This window comes from Ailuropoda melanoleuca, chromosome 16 (genome assembly GCF_002007445.2).
Source record: "Ailuropoda melanoleuca isolate Jingjing chromosome 16, ASM200744v2, whole genome shotgun sequence".
NCBI classification, from domain to species: Eukaryota; Metazoa; Chordata; class Mammalia; order Carnivora; family Ursidae; genus Ailuropoda; species Ailuropoda melanoleuca.
In genome coordinates this window covers 49474910-49495629 of record NC_048233.1, presented here as the reverse complement: position 1 = coordinate 49495629, position 20720 = coordinate 49474910, and the positions used below count along the sequence as shown (strand labels likewise).

Sequence of the window (20720 nt, the reverse complement as noted above, 5' to 3'; positions counted from 1 at the left end):
ATGAACCTTAAAAATTTAAAATTTAAAAAAGAAAAAACTTCAGTTAAACAACTCTTGGTCAAAAGGGGAAATACAATAGGAATGTTACAGAATTTTTAAAAAATAACTATAAACAAAACACTACATTTTGGAATCTATGGAATACAATTAAAGTGGTAACCAGAGGAAAATTCAATTTATCAATGTAATTCATTTTATCAATAAAAATTAAAGAATGAAAATGAGTTCAATTCTAACCTTAAGAAAACTTGAAAAAAACACCAACCATAAGAAAAAGAAAGCATGAAGAAAGAAATAATAAAGATAAAAGCAGAAATTAATGTAGTAGAGAATTAAAAAAGAATTGATCTAATAAATCAAAATATTATTTAAGGAAAATAAAAAATGCAAACCACTAGCTAAATTAATCAAGAAAAGAAGTAAAAGCATAAATACACAAACTATCAAGTGACAAGGGCAAATGACAACTAAAATGGAAGAAATTATAAAAATTGAAAGACTTGTGTGCAAATAAATTTGAAAATCTGGTAGTATGGATAATTTCCCAGGAAAAGACAAATAACAAAAACTGACCCCTTTGAAGATAGAGATTCTTAAAGACATTGATTTCCATAGAAGAAATAAAGTTAACAAGGAAATACCTTATAAAATATACTAGGCCTAGAAGGTTTCACAGGGGAATTCTACCAAATCTTCAAACACCAGATAGTCCCAATGCTCTGTAAATCATTCCAGAGCATTTAAAATAGAGGAAAACTTCCTGATTGTTTTAATGAGGTAAATATAATATTATATCTACACTGATAAAATATACCATAAAGTAAATTACAAACCAATTTCATTATAAATATTGATGAAAAAACACAAAATAAAACATTAACAAATGTAATCAAACACCAGAGATTACATCATGACCAAGTGGGAATAATGCTAGGAATGCCGGCTTGGTTTGACATTAGAAATTCATCAATAGGGGGGCCTGGGTGGTTCAGTTGGTTAAGCATCTGCCTTTGGCTCAGTTCATAATCCCAAGGGCACCTGGGTGACCCACTTGGTTGTGTGGCCACTTTTTGATTTTAGCTCAGGTCATGATCTTAGGGTCCTGAGTTGGAGCCCCATGTTGTTCTCTGTGCTCAGCAAGGAGTCTGCTTGAGGATTCTCTCTCCCTCTCCCTCTGCCCCCCCCCTTGCATGCTCTCTCTTTCTCTCTCAAATAAATAAATAACTCTTTAAAAAAAAAGAAATGTGGGGTGCCTGGGTGGCTCAATTGTTAAGCGTCTGCCTTCGGCTCAGGGCATGACCCTGGTGTTCTGGGATCGAGCCCCACATCAGGCTCCTCCACTGGGAGCCTGCTTCTTCCTCTCCCACTCCCCCTTCTTGTGTTCCCTCTCTCGCTGGCTGTCTCTCTCTCTGTCAAATAAATAAATAAAATCTTAAAAAAAAAAAAAAGAAAGAAAGAAAAGAAATGTACAAATTTTACATGAAAAAGCTTTAAAATGTTCCTGAAATATACAAAAGTATACCTGAACAAATGCAGAGACAGTCTCTGTTGATGGATAACTAAACATCATGAAGAAGTCATGATGTAAGTTCATTTCGTAAGTTCATTTATAAATTTAACACATTCCCCAAATTATCAAGCTTTTATAATGGGGATAGGCAAGTTGCTATTAGAGTTCACATGGATAAACAAATATCCAAGAATAGCCAGGAGTGTACTTGAAAACCATAAGGGTGTGTATGTGGAATAGCCTTACTAGACATTAAAACAAACTGTAAAGCCTTTAGAGTTAAAACAATGTAGTAATGGCAAATGAGCAAACAAACCAGTGGAATAGAATTACAAGTCCACAAATAAGCCCAAGTATATATAGAAATTTAGTATATGTGAAGTTAACATTTCAAGTCACTAAACTTTTGAATATATGATGCTGGGACAACTGGCTAGCCATTTGAAAAAAGTTAACAGATTTCTACTTAATCCCCTACAAAAAGATAAACTATAAATGGATCAGCAATCTAAGGGTTAAAAACATGAAAAGTATATACTATAAGAAAACATAGATAAATTCCTCTTGAACGTTGGTATAAGGAACGACTTTATAACTATGCTTCAAAATATAGAGATCATAAAAGAAAAAAGTTTAAGATTTGAATACATAAAAATGTTTACATGTCAGAAAAGACCATAAATGAATCCAAAAGACAACTGACAAATTGGGAGAAAATATTTGCACTTACATCAATGATGAGAGGCTTATACCCCTAATATATAAAGAACTCTGGAAATTTAAAGGTAAAACAGGCCAAAATCTGATAGAACAAAGAACAAAAGACGTGGATGGACAATTAAAAAATCAAGTATAGAGATGGCCCTTTAATCTTTGAATAGATATAATTAATTACTGAAGAGATATAACTATCAGTTATTGAGAAAGGGGTGTTGAAATCTCTAACTACAGTTGTGAATTTGTCTATTTTTTTCTTGAAGTCTATTTGTGCTCCATTTTGAACCTCTGTTATTGGGTTCGAAAGCATTTGTGATTTTCATCTCCTTTATCATATTATATCATATGTCATGCCATATCATATATCATACCATATCATATCCTTTGTCACTATGAAATCATCCTCTTTATCCCTGCTAATGGTCTTTGCTCTAAACTCTCTTGTTTTTATTAATAAAGCATTATCATGGCGTATATTTTTCTATTCTTTTACTCTTCATCTCTTTGTGTCTATCTCTACATTTTAAGTGGATGTCTCATTGGCAAAACATAATTGGGTTTTGCTTTTTATCTAATCTGATGGTCTTTATTTGTTACTTTTATCCTTTCTACTGCCTTCTTTTATTATTTTTTATAATTTCATTCATCTTCTTCTTTGGCTTATTAGTTATGGCCTCTGTTCCATTGTTTTAGTGAGGCTCTAGAGTTTAGTAGTATACATTTTTAGCTTATTGTCTACCTTTCAGGAATATCATACTGCTTCAATTTGTAGTACAAAAAATTTACAATTTATTCCCACTTATTGACTTCCAGATTTTATCCTGTTGTTATACACTCTATTTCTACTTATTTTTATATCCTATAATACATTGATATTATTTTTGCTTTAAATAAGAAATTTTCTTTGAATAATATTTAAATAATAAGACAATTTTGAGAAACATTTGCCCATGTAATTGCCATTTATGGTGTTCTTCATTACTTTGTGTAGATCTAGATTACTCCAACATCAGTTTCTTTCACTTGAAGGATTTCTTTTAACATTTTCTTGTAATGCAGATCTACTGGTGATAAATTTTGTCAGCCTTTGTGTATGGTCTGAAAAAGTTCTTATTTCATCTTTACTTTGAAAGATATTTTTTTCTGGATATAGAATTTTAGATAGATACAGGTGTTTTTTTTTTTTTTCCTTTTAGTAGTCTAAAAATGTGGCACAGCACATGCTCTTTCTTTTGACCCAGCAAATAACACTTCTAGAAATTTACCCTGAATAGAAAAGATAGGGTGAGTGAATATAGAATAGAGTGGATAGGGATGCAGGGTAACACTTCTCTGAGTATACTTTTTTGTAGTTGTGACTTTTAGAACCACATTACTTTTTCTCATACTAAACAAACAAACAATACTGGGAGAACCAAAATGGGTGCAAACAGAATAAAATAATTTAACTGTATTCCAAATAAATAGCATAATCACATTTAAAGTGCATGGGGTGGTGGGTAAGTAAAACAAATCAAAATAACTTTGGGACATAGTATTTTGATTTATGTTCTAAGGCTAAAGAATAAAAGAACCAAAAACTAAGTACAAATGTACTATACTTAGTAGGAGGTTTTTCAAACTAGTTTGGGTTGGCAATTCTGACACAAATTTATGTACATCATAGGAGTGAGCAAATAAAGAAATAGATTGTGGATAATGAATGCTAGGTTTTTGCTTCGGGAAAAGAAACTTACAAATAAAGTCAGGGCAAAAGTTAGAAAAATTCCTCTGAAATGTTAGATTGGAATTGGAGGTAATCATGGACTCATGAGCTTTAGGGTATATACACACACACACCCCGCATCTATATTCATATTCATTTCTATCTCTCTATAGATATAAATGTATGTATGTGTAAATAAATGTGTTGCCTAACTCAGTCTTAAAAAAATGTCGGGGGTGGGGAGGGGCACCTGGTGGCTCAGTTGGTTAAGCAGCCAGCTCTTGATTTCAGCTCAGGTCATGATCTCAGGGTCCAGGGATTGAGCCCCATGTTGGGCTTCCCACCAGCAGGGAGCCTGCTTGAGGATTCTCTTTTTCTCTCTTCCTCTGCCCTCCCCCTCCTCATTCTCTCTCTCTCTCTCTCTCTCTCTCTCTCTCGAATAAATAAATCTTTTAAAAAAAATGTTGGGGGGGGTGACTGGGTGACTCAGTGGGTTAAGCATCCGACCCTTGGTTTCAGCTCAGGTCATGAACTCAGGGTTGTGTGATCAAGCCCTACCTTCACTCTATGCTGGGCGTGGAGCATGCTTGGGATTTTCTCTCTCTCTCTCTCTCCCTCTACCCCTCACCTTGTTCATGTGCTTTCTCTCTCTCTCTCTCTCAAATAAATAAATAAATAAATAAGCTTTTTAAAAAAATAAAGGACACAGGAACAATGTTAGAGATGCTTTCATTGGTCAAATCTGGGATAACGTAACAAATAAATAATGATAAATATATATAATATTGTATATTGTATGATATAAATATATATAATGATAAACAACTATATAATATGTAATAGCAAAAATAATGAATTTTAATTCATAGAATAAAATAAGAATCTACAAGTTCATCCTGACATGAATAAATGAGTAAACAAATTACTTGGGGTTAGGGAAAGCTCTTTTTCAGAGCTTTAGTAATTTCAACTAGTAAGTGCAGAAGGAATGACAGAATTAGTAAAACACCATTTGGCAACCATCACAGTAATAATTGTTTGAAGCAAAAATCATCAATGGATGCTAAATTTAGTGGCCAAAATTTTTGATAGGAAGCAGGATATCTACATAGTCTCGAAGTATCTTCTCCCAAGATATTTACCATTTATAAGAGGTAAAATAGTAACTTTACTGTGAAAGAATGTGGCAGACACTATCTTAACCAAGTAATTAAATGAGTAATAAGGTTAAGTCAATATCATGTACCTTTTGATACTGAAGTCACAACATTATTTTTGTGGTATTCCTGCCAACAATGCATAACCTGAAACTAATATGGGGGGTGCATTAGACAGCCCAAATTGAAATGCATCTTATAAAATAATTGGTGAAGGTTACGAAAGACAAGGAAAGACTAAGGAGAAGGTCCAGTGTAAAGAAAACTAAAGTTACTTAGGCCTGAAATTCTGTTTCAGTATTCTGCAATTATGGGAAATGCCAGGTGCCCTGTCGCTGTTACTGGAAGACTACAAGGAAACAAATGTACAAACTCTCAGGTGCTCATGGATCTTCCCTTCTTCCATATTTAATGAGCAGCTTACTTGAAGGTGTATCAAAGATCTTATTCAGTGGCTCACAGTAGTTTCTCACAAAAGTTTAAAGCAGGAGGCAAAGAATGCTTTCCCTTTCTACAGTACAATTGAAACTGTAAGTTGAGAGTAATAGCTCTTGGAAATTTTGCTTTGGTCAGGAAGGTAATGGAAATGATTAATTAATATTGTGATCCAGAAGAAGTTCCATCTTAAAGAACTCTATGGGTCCTTGGGAAATTACAAATTAGAATGAAATCAAGACTGTTCTTAGTCATTCTACTCTTGTTGGAGACTTTTAAAGTTTAGAGTCCATCTCCATCATTGTTATTATCTTATTACTGTTTTTATCCTTTATGGAATCCACTTGAAACAATCCCCCACTCCACCCCCAACTCCAGTCATTAAAAATCTTAGTTTCCTTGCAAGTGTTTGAGTTTTGGATTTTGAGAACATCTTACAAAGACAGGCAGATGACTGTGAGGGAGAAAAATCACCTATTAATGGATAGCTTGACAAGATTGGTGTGAATTTTGAGAATATAGTAGATATTAAAGAGTAAGTAACTAATTAGATTGGTAGATGTTCTGGGTTTGGAACTGCCAATCCAGACCATAAAATCTTCTTTCTCAGCAACTAATTATTTTGCCATTCAAGTCTCTTACATCAAACTCAAGAAAGACCTAAGAATTTTTCTCTGCACTTTGATCTCAATGCATCATTGATCTGACCATAGTATGTTACCGCAGTTTTTCTTTCTGTGGTGAGTCCTGAGGGCAGTTTATTTCAATAAAGACAATACCTGTATATTTCAAGCACTTGTATATAAAATAGAATTTCATGTGTAAAACCACTATGTTGCCTAGTATGTAGCTACTCCAAGATACAGCTACTATCATCCTTGTGACAGTTTATTGATATGGTGTTCAGCTTTCTTCTTTAAACATTACACTTTTGTTTGTGGCTATAGCTAATGATTACAGAACTTGCACTCTGATACATTGTCTCTCTACTTTCAAAGAGCACACTTTTAGACTGGCTTCATTATTTTTGTTTGTTTAGCCATGCCACATTTCAGCTTAGGCTTCAGACATTTTAAGAGTGTTTTCTGTTCATCTTGGTGGTAATTGTCTCCCCCATTTCAGTTCAGTATTTGGCCTATGTTTATATATTTTCCTATCTTTTCCTTTTTAAAACTGGGATGTAATTGGCATATAACATTATGCAAACTTAGGGTGTATGATGTGTTGATTTGATACATTTATATATTGCAATATGATTACCACCATAGCATTAGCTAACACCTTTATCACATCATGTATCACTTTTTTTGTAGTGAGAACAATTAAGATTTAGTCTTACAGCTACTTTAGAATTTATAATACAGTATTGTTGACTATAATCACTATGCTGTATATTAGATCTCAAGAACTTACTTTTCTACTACTTGCAAGTTTCATTCAGAACAAAAAAATGTGCATAAACTTTGGATGCTGAGAACTAATTTTCAGAACTATATTATTGACAAACTTCACTTGCTATTTAATTGTAAGAAATTGTCAAAACCCCACATTTGATGCTCACAGTAGGGCCCAAACTTACAGACATATACCATTATCAGTTTTCAGTGTAGTTCATACTTGAATTCCCTCTGACACCAGTAATTGGTGCTTAATTTGAATAGAAGATAGAGAGGCACATTAAGTTCATCTTTAAGCTGTGCAGGGGGTTATTGAAAAAGCCTTTGTGTTCTGTGCAATCAAGAGAACTGGTCAGTGTTTGGACTTTTCACAGAACAATGCTTAGTTGAGAATTCCCTATCATTTTTCCTGTTTCCTTCTAAAATAAGAAAGAGCAGCATATTTAGGCTTTAATGTTGCTTTCTGTGGCTACAACTTTTTTTTTCTTTTCAAAGGCATGATTTTAGCTTTTATTCTCCCTTCATTCAAAATGTAAATGTTAAAAATTAGGATTCATCTGTGATATTGTACATTCTATGGATTTGACAAATGTGTAATGAATATCAATCCACCATTTTATTATTGTACAGAATGCTTTTACTACCCTAAAAATCTTTATGTTCTGTTCATCCCTTTCTCCCCTATAACCTCTGGTAATTGCTAATCTTTTTATAGTCTCCATAGCTTTTCCTTTTCCAAACATTATGTAGCTGGAATCAAACAGTATGTAGCCTTTTCAGATTGCCTCTTTCACTTAGTAATATGCTTTTAAGTTTCCATGTCTTTTCATGACTTGAGATCTTTTTTAGCACTGAATAATATTCCATTTTCTGGATGTACCACAGTTGATTTATCCACTCACCTACTGAAGGACATTTTTGTTGCTTTCATGTTTTCACAATTATTAATAAAACTGCTATCACCATCCATATTCATGTTTCTGTGTGGATATAAGTTTTCAGTTCATTTGGGTGAATATCAAGGAATGTGATTGCTGGGTCATAAGTTAAGAGTATGTTTGGATTTGCCAGAAATTACCAAGCTGTCTTCCAAAAAGCTTTAATATTTTACATTCCCACTGGCAATGAATTAGAGTTCCAATTGCTCCATATCCTCTCCAGGCATTGGTGTTCCTATTTTGGCCATTCATTTTTATTGTTTTTTTGAGATATAATTGACACTATATCTTCATTATAATAGTTTCAGGTATACAATATAATAAATCAATATTTGTATATATTGTGAAATGATCACCAAATCCAGTTAATATTTGTCCTCATACATAGGTACAAAATTATGTTTTCTTTTGATGAGAACTTTTAAGATCTATTCTCTCAACAACTTTCAAATATACAATATAGCATTATTAACTCTAATCACCATATTGTACATTACAAACCCAAAACTTATTTATTTTATAACTGAAAATTTATAATGACTTGTCTTATCATTCTTTTGACATTGTCTTTTGCAGAACAAAAGTTTTTAATTTTCATGAAATCTGTTTAACAATTATTTTTTTCATTGATTGTGTCTTTGGTGTTGGATTGAAAAGTCATTGCTATATTCAAGGACACCTATGTTTTTTCTTTTTCCTTTTTTTTTTTTTTTTAGAGAGAGTGTGTGTGAGCGGGGGCAGGGAGGGACAGAGGGAGAGGGAGAGAGAACCTTAAGCAGGCTTCTTGCCCAGTGCAGAGCCTGACATGGGACACTATCTAATGACCCAGAGCTCACGACCTGAGCCAAAATCAAGAGTTGGTCATTTAACCGACTGAGCAACCCAGGCACCCCATCTAGGTTTTTCTTATGTTATCTCCTAGGAGTTTATAGTTTTGCATTTTACATTTAGGTGAATAATCCATTATGAGTTATACTTTTAGGGTATAAGGTCTATGTCTATGTCTAGATTTGTTTTTTTTACCTATGGTTGTCCAGTTGTTCTAGCACCATTTGCTGAAAAGACCTTGCATATAATGATGCCACAACTACACAAAAAGAAAAAGACCATCTGAATAGGCCTATATCTATTAATGAAATTGAATAAAAAATCAATAACTTTCCAAAACAGAAAGAACTAAACCCAGTTGGGTTCACTGGTGAATTAGCATTACCTTAATACCAAACCTAAACAAATATATTACAGGAAAAGAAAACTGCAGACCAATATCTCTCATGAATATAGCTACAAAACCCTCAACAAAATATTAACAAATCAAATCCAACAATGTATAAAAAGAATCATATACCCTAACTAAATGGGATTTATTTAGCATATGCAGGACTGGTTCAACATTCAAAAATCAGTATTTGTAATCCATCACATTATCATACTAAAGAAGAAAAATTACATGATAATATCAATAGATGCAGAAAAGCATTTGACAAAATCCACCACTCATTCATGATAAAAACTCTCAGCAAACTTGGAATAGAGGGGAACTTCCTCAACTTGATTTTTAAAAATCTACAAAAAACATGGAATATCTCTCCATTTATTTTGTTGTTCTTTGATATTTTCCATCAGAATTTTGTAATGTTCCTCATATAGATTTTGTACATATTTTGTTAGAGTTATATCTGAGTATTTAATTTTTTATGATACTAATAGAAATGCATTGTGTTTTTAATTTAAAATTACATTTGTTCCTTACTGGTTTTTAGGTCCAATATGATCTCAGTCAAAATCCCAAAAGAAGAATGGAATGTTTAATTTGCTACTATAGGATGAAGTAGTCTATACATGTCCATTATATCCAGTTGAATGGTAAATCTGTTGAGTTCAACTCTATCCTTACTGATTTTCTGATGCTGGATCAGTCCATTTCTGATAGAGGGGTGTTGAAGTCTCCAGCTATAATGGTGGATTCATCTGTTTCTTCTTGAAGTATCAGTTTTTGCTTCAGGTACTTTGACCTTTGGGTCTTATTTTTTCATCAACTCTGACAGTTTCTATCTTATAAGTAGTCTATTTAGACCATTGACTTTTAGGGTGATTATTATATAGTTGGATTATTATCTACCATATTTGTCACGTTTTCTATTTATTGTCTCTATTCTTTGTTCTTATTTTTGTCTTCCACACTTTCTCTGCCTTTTGTGTGGTTTGAATTAACACATTATATCATCCCATTTCTTTCCTTTGTTAGAATATCAATTACACTTTTTGAAAACACTATATTTTTTCATAGGTAATGCAAATCCCTTATAACAGCAAAATATTCCTAGATCCTCCTTCCTATCCCTTGTATCATTGCTGTCATTCATTTCACTTATACATAAATATATGTTTATTCTTATGTATGATTTATCCCAGGCACGCAAGGCTGGTTCAAAGTCAAAAATCAATCAACATAGTCCATGACATTTCACACACACACACACACACACACACACACACACTCAAATACTTTGTTGCTACTATTATTTTGAAAAAAATGTATTTGTTAGTTCAATTAAGAATAAAATAAGTTTTCATTTTATCTTTACTTATTCATTCTCTAATGCTCTTCCTTTGTTTATGTAGGTCTTAGATTCTGACATATCATTTTTCTTCTCTCTGAAAAACTTATTTTAACAATTCTTGAAATCCAGGTCTACTGGCAACACATTCCTATATATGTATATTTATATATTTATATATATATATATATTTTGGTCTAAGAAAATCTTTCTTCTTTACTTTTGAAGGATAATTTTACAGGGTATAGAATTCCAGGTCAGTGGTTTTATTTTTTCATTCCACTCTATTCTTTTTTTTTTTTTTTTTTTTAAAAATTTTTTTTATTTAATTTGACAGAGATAGAGACAGCCAGCGAGAGAGGGAACACAAGCAGGGGGAGTGGGAGAGGAAGAAGCAGGCTCATAGCAGAGGAGCCTGATGTGGGGCTCGATCCCGTAACGCCGGGATCACGCCCTGAGCCGAAGGCAGACGCTTAACCGCTGTGCCACCCAGGCGCCCCGTCCACTCTATTCTTGCTTGCTTCATTTCTGAAGAGAAGTCAATGTAATTCTTATCTTTGCTCTTCTATGTGGGTAAGTTGTTTCCTCCATCTGGCTTTTTTCAAATTTTTTTCTTTATCTTTGATTTATGTAGTTTGAATATAATACTTAGGTCTAGTGTTTTTGTTTTTACATTTTTTTTTCTGCTTGATGTTTTCTGAGCTTCCTGGATCTGTGGTTTGGTGTCTGACATTATTTTGGGGGAATTCTCAATCATTATTGCTTAAAATATTAATTCTGTTTCTTTCCATTCTTTATTATTTTTCAGGTATTCCCATTACACATATCTTTCACCTTTTGTTCTCCCATAGTTCTTAGATATTCTGGTCTATTTTTTCCCCCAGTCTTTTTATCCTTTGATTTTCAGTTTTGTAAGTTTTTATTGTCCATCTTCAAGCTCAGAGACTCTTTCTTTAGATGTTTTTAGTCTATAAATGAACCATCAAAATCATTCCTCATGTCTGTTACAGTTTTTGATCTCTATAACTTCTTTTAGATTCTTTCTTAGAATTTCCATCTATTTGCTTACATTATCTGTTCTTGCATGTTGCCTACTATTTCCATTAAAGCCTGTAGTATATTAATCACAGTTTTGAAAAATTCTTCGTCTGACAATTTCAACATTCCTGCCATATCTGATTCTGGTTCTGGTGCTTGTTCAGTCTCTTCAAACTCTTTATTTTTTCCTTTTAGTATGCCTTGTGATTTTTTGTTGTTGTTGTTGCATGGCAGACATGAATCAAAGAAACTGTGATAAATAGGCCTTTAGTAATTTAGTGGTGAGGCATAGAGGGATGAAAGGCATTTCCTAGTCCTGTGAGTAGGCCTCAGTCTTTTAGCGACCCTGTGCCCCTGGACTGTGAACTTTACCAGTGCTGCTTCTCAGTAGTACTCCACCTCTTTAGATGGGATACTTTGGCTAGAGTTGGGTATTTTCCTTCTTCTACATGGCTAGAGGAAATTGGAGTTAAGTATTTCACTTTTCCAGGTAGGTTAGGTTCCGATAAAATCCTACCATGTTAGGCTCTGTTCAAATAGTTTCTTCTGAGGACAGGTCTTGTTAAGAAGAACAGAATGCTCTGGTGCATTTCAAAATGGTTTCTTTTCTTCTCCCCGTGCAAAGGGGATTATATTCTGATTCTCACTTTGAGGAACCTGATAGACCAGCTTGAGGTAAAACTCACAAGTGTGGAGGTCCCCTATTACTGGGTCTCCCTGGAGTTTTTAACTTTCTTGCCCACCATGATCCTCCAGCAATTTGTCAATTATAGTTCCTACATAGGTACTGGTTCCCATGGAAGTTTCTTCTCATGGGTTTTTGTCCCAGTAATGTGATTCTCTATATCTACCTTTCTTTCTCTCCAGTACTTGGAGCAGTGATTTGCTATATAATCTGATTTCTCTGATGGATCTCCAAAGAGTTGTTGATTTTTCAGTTTTTTCATCTTTTTAATTAGAATGCAGGGGCAACTTCTTTTTTTTTTCTTTTTAAAAGATTTTATTTATTTGTTTGACAGAGAGACAGCCAGCAAGAGAGGGAACACAGGCAGGGGGAGTGGGAGAGGAAGAAGCAGGCTCCCAGCGGAGGAGCCTGATGTGGGGCTCAATCCCAGGACTTTGGGATCATGCCCTGAGCCAAAGGCAGATGCTTAATGACTGAGCCACCAGAACGCAGGCACCCCAGAATGCAGGGGCAACTTCTAACCTCCTTAAATGCCAGATTGGACACCAGAAGTTGACCATATATACATTTTTTTATTATCTTATTTCTCTACTTAGGATCACCAGGATAATGTTGAATAGAAGTAATAGTAGATAGTTTTGTTTTATTCTTGAACTTAGAAGAAAGCATTCAGTATTTCACCATTACTAATGATATTTGCTGTGGGTGTATGATCAAGGTAAGGAAGCACTCACCTATTCCTAGATTGCCAAAATTCTTTGTTTATTTTTAAATCATGGGTGGGTACTGAATGTTATAAAGTGTTTTCTCTGCATCTATTGTAATGATCGTGTAGTTTTTCACCTTTATCATAAGGCACATTATATCAATGTTCGAATCTTTAAGCAAATTTGCATTCCTAGAATAATTTCCTTTTGGCCTTTTTCTATATATTGTTGGATTATATTTGCTAATATTTTATTGAGGATTTTTGCATATATAGGGACATTGGTCTGTAGATTTCTCTTACAATATACTTGTCGAGGTTTTTCTGGCCTCATAAAATGAAGTGTTTCCTCTTATTTTATTATCTGAAGAGTTTGTATAATATTGGTAATATTTCTTCCTTGAATGTTTGGAAAAATTCACCAGTGTGGCAATCAGGCTCTGGAGTCACCTCTGTGGGAGGGCTTTTAATTATAAACTTAATATCTTTAGCAAATATAAAACTGTTTTTTGATTTTCTATTTTAATAAGTGTATTTTTCAGGAAATATTTCTGTTTTATCCAGATTTTCAAATTTATTAGAATAAAGTTCAATATATCTTATTATTATCAATATCTGTAGGAACATATAGTTATGTCTCTTTTTTCATTACTGATACTAATATTCTGCTTTCTTTATTACTTGATCAGTCTTGCTGAAGGTTTATTACTTTCATTAATCTTTTCAAAGAACTATTTTTTAATTTTGTTGATCTTTTTTCTATTGGACCACAGTTTTCTAGATCATTGACTTATGCTCTGAGATGTATTCATCATCATCCCTTTTTGGGGGTTTATTTGGTGTATTTTTTCTAGATTAAGAGGGAGCTTGGGTAATTAACTTTCAACTTTTTTGTTTTTATAATATTTGCATTTAAAGTTTTAGTAACTGCATTATCTGACATAATTTTTGATATGTCAGATTTTTATTATAATTTGGTTCAAAATATCTAATTTTTGTTGCAATTTAAATTTTGTGTCATAGATTAAATGTGTTGCTTAAATCCTGATTTAGGGATTTTATAGTCAACTTCCTATTACCTGTTTCTATTTGATTCTTTTGTGATCAAAACCATGCTTTCCATGATTTCAATTCTTTGAAATTTGCTTAGACTTGCTTTATCACTCAACATGTGGTCTATTTAAATAATTTTCCGTGGGCACTTGAATAAATATATTACGTGAATTATTGGGCATAGTGTTTGATATATGGCAATTAATTAATGCAAGCTAATCATGTTGTTTAAATAGGGACTTAATCTTCTAAGATAAACAAGAGATTTTGATCAACTATATATAACAACTGTTTTAAGAACTTAGAAAACAAGAGGCACAGACTATAATCTATGAGGGGAGTAAGACAAAATGAGCCATAAGATTATTCTGGCTTTCTATCTGGTGGCATTTTCCAGACCCTGATGCAGGGAGAGCCAACCCAAGTACTGTAGAGAAGCCTTACTGAACCGAACAGTCATCATAGTTTTGGGAAATTATAGTGGCTATAATTTGCAGGTGGATGTCTGAGAGTGAAGGGAACTATACAGAGGAGACTTCAAAAATCTTCTCTGGGGTCCTTTTGAGTTTCTGGCTGAACACTTAGCTGCACCTAAATAGAGTTTGAATATAAGAGGCTCAACAAAGAACAACTACCTGAAAAAGAAAAACTACCAAACTGCAAAACTATCAGGGTTCACACATTATTGGGAGACATTATTTAAGTTCTAACTTGCTACAGTGGAGTGTCCTTATTAAACACTCAGGGCATTCAGTGGAGACGCACAAAAGCCATACTTTTGGAATGAGAATAAATTATCCCTAGAGTAAAAGGGACTCTAGGGACTCCTGGCTGGCTCAGTTGGAAGAGCATGTGACTCTTGATCTCCGGGTCATGAATTTGAGCCCCATGCTGGGTGTAGAGATTACCTAAATAAATAAATAAACAAACAAACAAACAAATAATAAGAAAAAAAGGGTAGACCCATTATTAAAGAGCTTAAAAAGAAGCTTCAAATTGATTAAGATGATCTATGAGAAAATGGATACCCATCAGAAGAAAATTCAAACCACTGGAAAGAAAAGAACAAATTCCAAACACTCAAAAATGTAATATACATATTGTCCAGTATCCAGTAAAAATACTAGACATCATATGAAAAAGCAAGAAAACATAAGCCTATAAGCATGAGAAAAGTTGGTCACTGGAAAGAGACCCTGAAATTACAGAGATGATAGAATTAACAATGAAAATGACTTTAGCATAGCTATTATAACCTGAAACCATAATTCTCCTAGAAGAAAACATAGGCAGTATTCTCTTTGACACTGGCCATAGAGGCATTTTTCTAGATGTGTCTCCTCAGACAAGGGAAACAAAGCAAAATTAAACTACTGGTACTACACCAAAAGGAAAAGCTTTTTGTACAGCAAAGAAAACGATCAACAAAACAAAAAGGCAATCTACTCAATGGAAGAAGATATGTGCAAATGATATATCCAATAAGGCACTAATACCTAAAATATATAAAGAACGTACACCGCTTAACAACCCCCCCCCAAAAAATCCAATTAAAAATGGGTAGAGGACCTAACTGGGCACTTTCCTGAAGAAGACATACAAATGGCCAACAGACACATGAAAAGATGGTCAACATCAGTAATCATTAGGGAAGTGCAAATCAAAACTACAATGAGATATCATCTTGCACTTGTCAGAGTGGCTAAAATCAAAACCAAGAAATAACAAGTGTTCATGAGGATGTGGTGAGAAAGGAACCCTCTCATGCACTGTCAGTAGAAATGCAAATTGGTGCAGCCACTGTGGGAAACAGCTTGGAGGTTTCCCTCAAAAAATTGAAATAGAATTACCATATGATCCAGTAATTCCACTACTGTGCATTTACCCTAAGAAAAGGAAAACACTAATTCAAAAAGATATATGCACCCCTGTGTTTATCGCAGTATTATTTATCATAGCCAAGACATGGAAGCAGCCCAAATATCCATCTGTAGATGAATGGATAAAGAAGAAATCTTATGAATATATAATAGATAGATAGATAGATAGATAGATATGCACAATAGAATATTACGTAGTCATAAAAACGAATGAGATACTGCCATTTGCAACAACACGGATGGACCTAGAGGGCATAATGCTAAGTGAAATAAGTCGGTCAGAGAAAGACAAATGCAATATGATTTCACTCACGTGGAATTTAGGAAACAAACGAAGAAAGAAAGAAAGAGACAAACAGAAAAATCAACTGTGGAATACAGAGAACAACGGCTGATTGTCAGAAGGTGGGTGGGTAGGGGAAGGGATAAAAGAGTGAAGAATACAGTTATCTTGTTGAACACTAAGAAATATACAGAATTGTTGAATCATTATACATCTGAAAATGATGCTGTATGTTAATTATACTTTGATAAAAAATTAAATAGCTATTATAAATATATTCAAGGATTTAAAGGAAAATATGAACATAAAGAGAAATGGAAACAATAAAAAAGAGCATATAGAAATTCAAGAAGTGAAAAATATGGTGTCTGAGATTTAAAAATAAATCTCATAAATAAATGCAAACAATTAACTGTAGATGAAAAGATAAGTGAAACTAAAGACTGGGCAATCAAAACCATCCAAACAGAAGCACGGGGATAAAAAAAAATGAGCAAAGCTTCATAGCTTATGAGAAATAATGATGTACCATTTGTGCAATTAGAGTACTTAACGGTGATAGACACCCCCCCAAAAAGTGTGTGTGTGTGTGTATATATTTGAAGAAATAATGGCTGAAAAAATTCCAAATTTGTCAAAAAATATAAACATCCAGATTTGAGGATAAACACAAAGAAAAATGTATATCAAAGCATACCAAAATGAAATTGCTGAAAACTAACAAAAGAGAGTCTTAAAAGCGACCAAAGACACATTGTTTATAGCAGTACAAAGAGATTATCCCTGACTTCACATGGGAAAAATACAAGTGAAAAATATTGCAATGACATCTTTTGGAGTCCTAAAGGAAGAAAAAATATTTTAACCTATAATTCATTATTTAGCAAAAATATTTGAAATAAAGATATTTCAGGCAAAAGTCAGGGAATTAACTGCTAGTATATTTTCACCACAAAAAATTAAAAACAATTTTGTCAGGCTGAAGGAAGATGGAAATTTAGATTTTAAAAAAGAAATGAGGAGTACTGGAAATGGTATATCTGAAGGCAAAGATAAGAGACATTTGTAATTCTAATAATTAATTTAGTTATAATTGACTATAGAGCAAAAACAATAACAATGTATTATGGAATTTATAACATAAAAGTAGTATATATGACAACAATAACACAAAAGATGGGGGGCAGTTTTAAGTTTCTTACATTATATTTGAAGTAATATATAATTTGTTTGTATATTGTTGCAAGTAAGGATATATATTGAAAATCTTTTGCCAAGAATTTTTTTAAAAAGATTTTATTTTTAGGGGCGCCTGACTGGCTCAGTTGTTAAGCATCTGCCTTCAGCTCAGGGTGTGATCCCGGGGCCCTGGGATTGAGCCCAGCATTGGGCTCCCTGCTCTGTTGGGAGCCTGCTTCTTCCTCTCCCACTCCCCCTGCTTGTGTTCTCTCTCTCTCTCTGGCTGTTTCTCTCTCTCTCTCTGTCAAATAAATTAATTAAAAAAAAAAGATTTTATTTTTAAGTAATCTCCTCACCCAACATGGGCCTTGAGCTTACGACCCCAAGATCAAGAGTTGCCTGTTCTGCTGACTGAGCCACCCAAGTGCCCCATATATTGAAAATCTTTGATTAGCCATTAAAATAATGAAACCAAGGTATAGGTAATAAATCAAGAGAGAAGATAAATAAAATTCTAAAAATATAAATTAATCAAAAGTCAGGGAAAGAGGACATAAGGAACAAAATATAGATGAAAAATATAGAAAACATACCAAGATGGTAGACTTAATCTCTATTAACAATAATTAAATGTAAATGGACTGATTGTAATAATTTTACAAGATAGAGATTGTCATATCATATTGAAAAAGATTTAACTAATATACTGATTATAAGAAATACAGTAAATATAAAGATGTTAATAGGTTAAAAATAGAAGGGTGGGCAAAGATACACTATACAAACACTGGTGATGAAAAAGCTGAAGTGGCTATAATAGCATAAAAGTAGACTTCAGAAAAAGAAATATTACAGAGATAAAGGAAAGTATTTCATAATGCTTAAAGAGTCAATTCATCAAGGAGACATAAAATTCCTAAACATGAAGAGGTTCAAAATACATGAAGCAAAATTTGACAGAATTGGAAGGAAAAAAAAGAGAGATGTACAATGCAATTATTGTTGGAGATTTCAATAATCATCTTTCAGAATTTGAAGGGAAAAAAACATACAAACAGAAAATCCAAAGACCTGAACAACCCTATCAATCAACTTAGGCTAATTGACATTGATAGACCATTATACTAAAAAACCACAGAATAATTATTCTTTTCAAATGAATATGGAACATCTTATAAGATAAAACATATGTTGGGCCATAAACCAAGTCACAATAAATATAAAAAGATGGAAATTATGTAGAGTATATTCTCTGAACACAATGGGAATAAATTGCAAATAGATAATAAAAGGGAATTTTAGAAATTCCCAAATATTTTGCAATTAAACCACATACTTCTAAATAAGTCATATACCAAAGAAGAAAGAACAAGGAAAATTATAAAATACATTAAACTGAATGATAATGAAAACAAAACCTACCAAAATATGTGGGACGAAGCTAAAACAGTACTTTAAGGGAAATTTCATAGTTTTGAAGATATTATTTTTTTAAGATTATTTATTTATTTTAAGAGAGAGAGAGTACAGGGGTCAGGGAGGATTGGCAGGGACAAGGAGAAAGAGAACTGTAAGCACGCTCCCTGCCTGCTGAGTACAGAGCCCGACCCTATGGGGCTTGATCCCAGGACCCTGAGATCATGACCTGAGCTGAAATCAGTAGTCGGATGCTCAACTGACTGAGCCATCCAGGTGCCCCTAAATATATTAAAAGTAATACAGGATTAAAATGTATTCAAGATAAATACAGTAAAAATCCAAGGTCTTTTTTCTTTTCTTTTCTTTTTTTTGGACAGGGGACCTGCTTCTAAAATTTATATGGAAATGCAAAGGACCTAAGATAGCCAACATAAATTTCAAATAGAAGAACAAATTTGGAGAACTTATTCTATGTGATTTCAAGATTTACTCTAAAGCTACAATAATCAAAATAGTTTGGTATGGTGTAAGCATAATGAATTGATCAATAGAGCAAACAATCTAGAAATAGACTTACACACACAGAATAAGTCAAAGTGGATTATAGATGTAAATATAAAGCTAAAATATAAAGCTTTAGAAGAAAACACAGGAGAATAGCTTTGTGATCTTGGTGGAGGCAAAAGATTCTTTAGATGGTACCAAGAAAACACTGCTCAAAAAGAAAAACTTGGTAATTGGATAACATCAAAGTAAATGACTATTGCTTCTCAAAATACACCTTGTGAAAATAAAAAGGCATACTGCAGACCAGATAAAATATTTACAATACATATATCTGACAAAAGTATATATCACATTTATATAGGTAACTCTTAACTATATGTATATAATATGTATTATAAATGTGTAGCTTATAATATATGTTTAAATATATAAATTACTCTTAAAACTCCCTAAGGCAAAACTAGAATGCCTACAATTAACATACTAAGAAGTGTTAATGAGAAAATAAAGCAACTAGAAATCTCACACTTTGTTCTTAGTAGTGTAAAACGATCCAACCACTTTGGAAAACTTTTTGACAGCTTCTTATAAAGTCAGGCATAGGGGCACTTGGGTGGCCCAGTTGGTTAAGACTCTCTGACTCTTGGTTTTGGTTCAGTCATGATCTCCCAGCTGGAGATCTAGCCCCCTCATGGGCCCAGTGCTCAGTGAAGAGCCTGCTTGAGAATTTTCCCCTTCCCTCTCCCTCAGCTCTGCTCCTCCCCCTGCTCACTCTCTCTAAATTAAAAACATAAATAAAATCTTAAAAAAAAAATAAATTCAGGCACAAAACACCCCTACTTTTAGAAGAAATTCCATTTTTAGAGGGAAAAAAGAGGCATTAATAAAAAGATTATGAATCAGTATTTATATTAGCCTTATTTCTAATAGCTCAAAAGTGGGAAAAACCCTCATGTCCATAAACAGATAAATGGATAAACAAGTTGTGTATTTATACAATGGAAATCTACCCATTAACAAAAAGGACCAAATTGCTAACACATGTTGCAACATGATTTTGAACCTCAAAAATTTTAATTTGTATCAAAAAAAGTAGCTACTGTATACTTTCATACTCTTCTAAGAAATTCAAGAGTAGGCAAAACTATTCTATAGTAAAGAAATCAGTTCAGTGGTTGCCCAGGGCTAGGATTATGGATCGTTGAAAGAGAGCATAAGATAACTCTTCCGGAAATGTTCTATTGTCTTCTTTGGGGTGACAGGCACATGAATATATAATTAGACAAAATTCATAGAATTTACATTTAAAATGACTGTACTTATTATATGTGTATATTCAATTATACATCAATATGATTAACTATAAAAAGCAAAGTAGTCCTGTTGTTTACACAAAAAAGTGACTTTTTTTTTTTTTAGTATATTAAGGAATTTATTTTAGTACTTACTATGAGCAGAGTTCTGGGTTAAGTATTATGGAAGAATACAAAGTTGTATCAGAAACATTTCTTGACCATCAAGGAACTTAATATTTAGTTAGGGTAATGCAG

General features: G+C 33.1%; 1 protein-coding gene across 31 annotated transcripts in view; it reads left to right on the top strand.

Annotated features, from left to right (window-relative positions):
- The window catches only part of SOX6 (SRY-box transcription factor 6), a 583500-nt gene that overhangs the window by 308109 nt on the left and 254671 nt on the right, over window positions 1-20720 (top strand). The window lies entirely within an intron of this gene.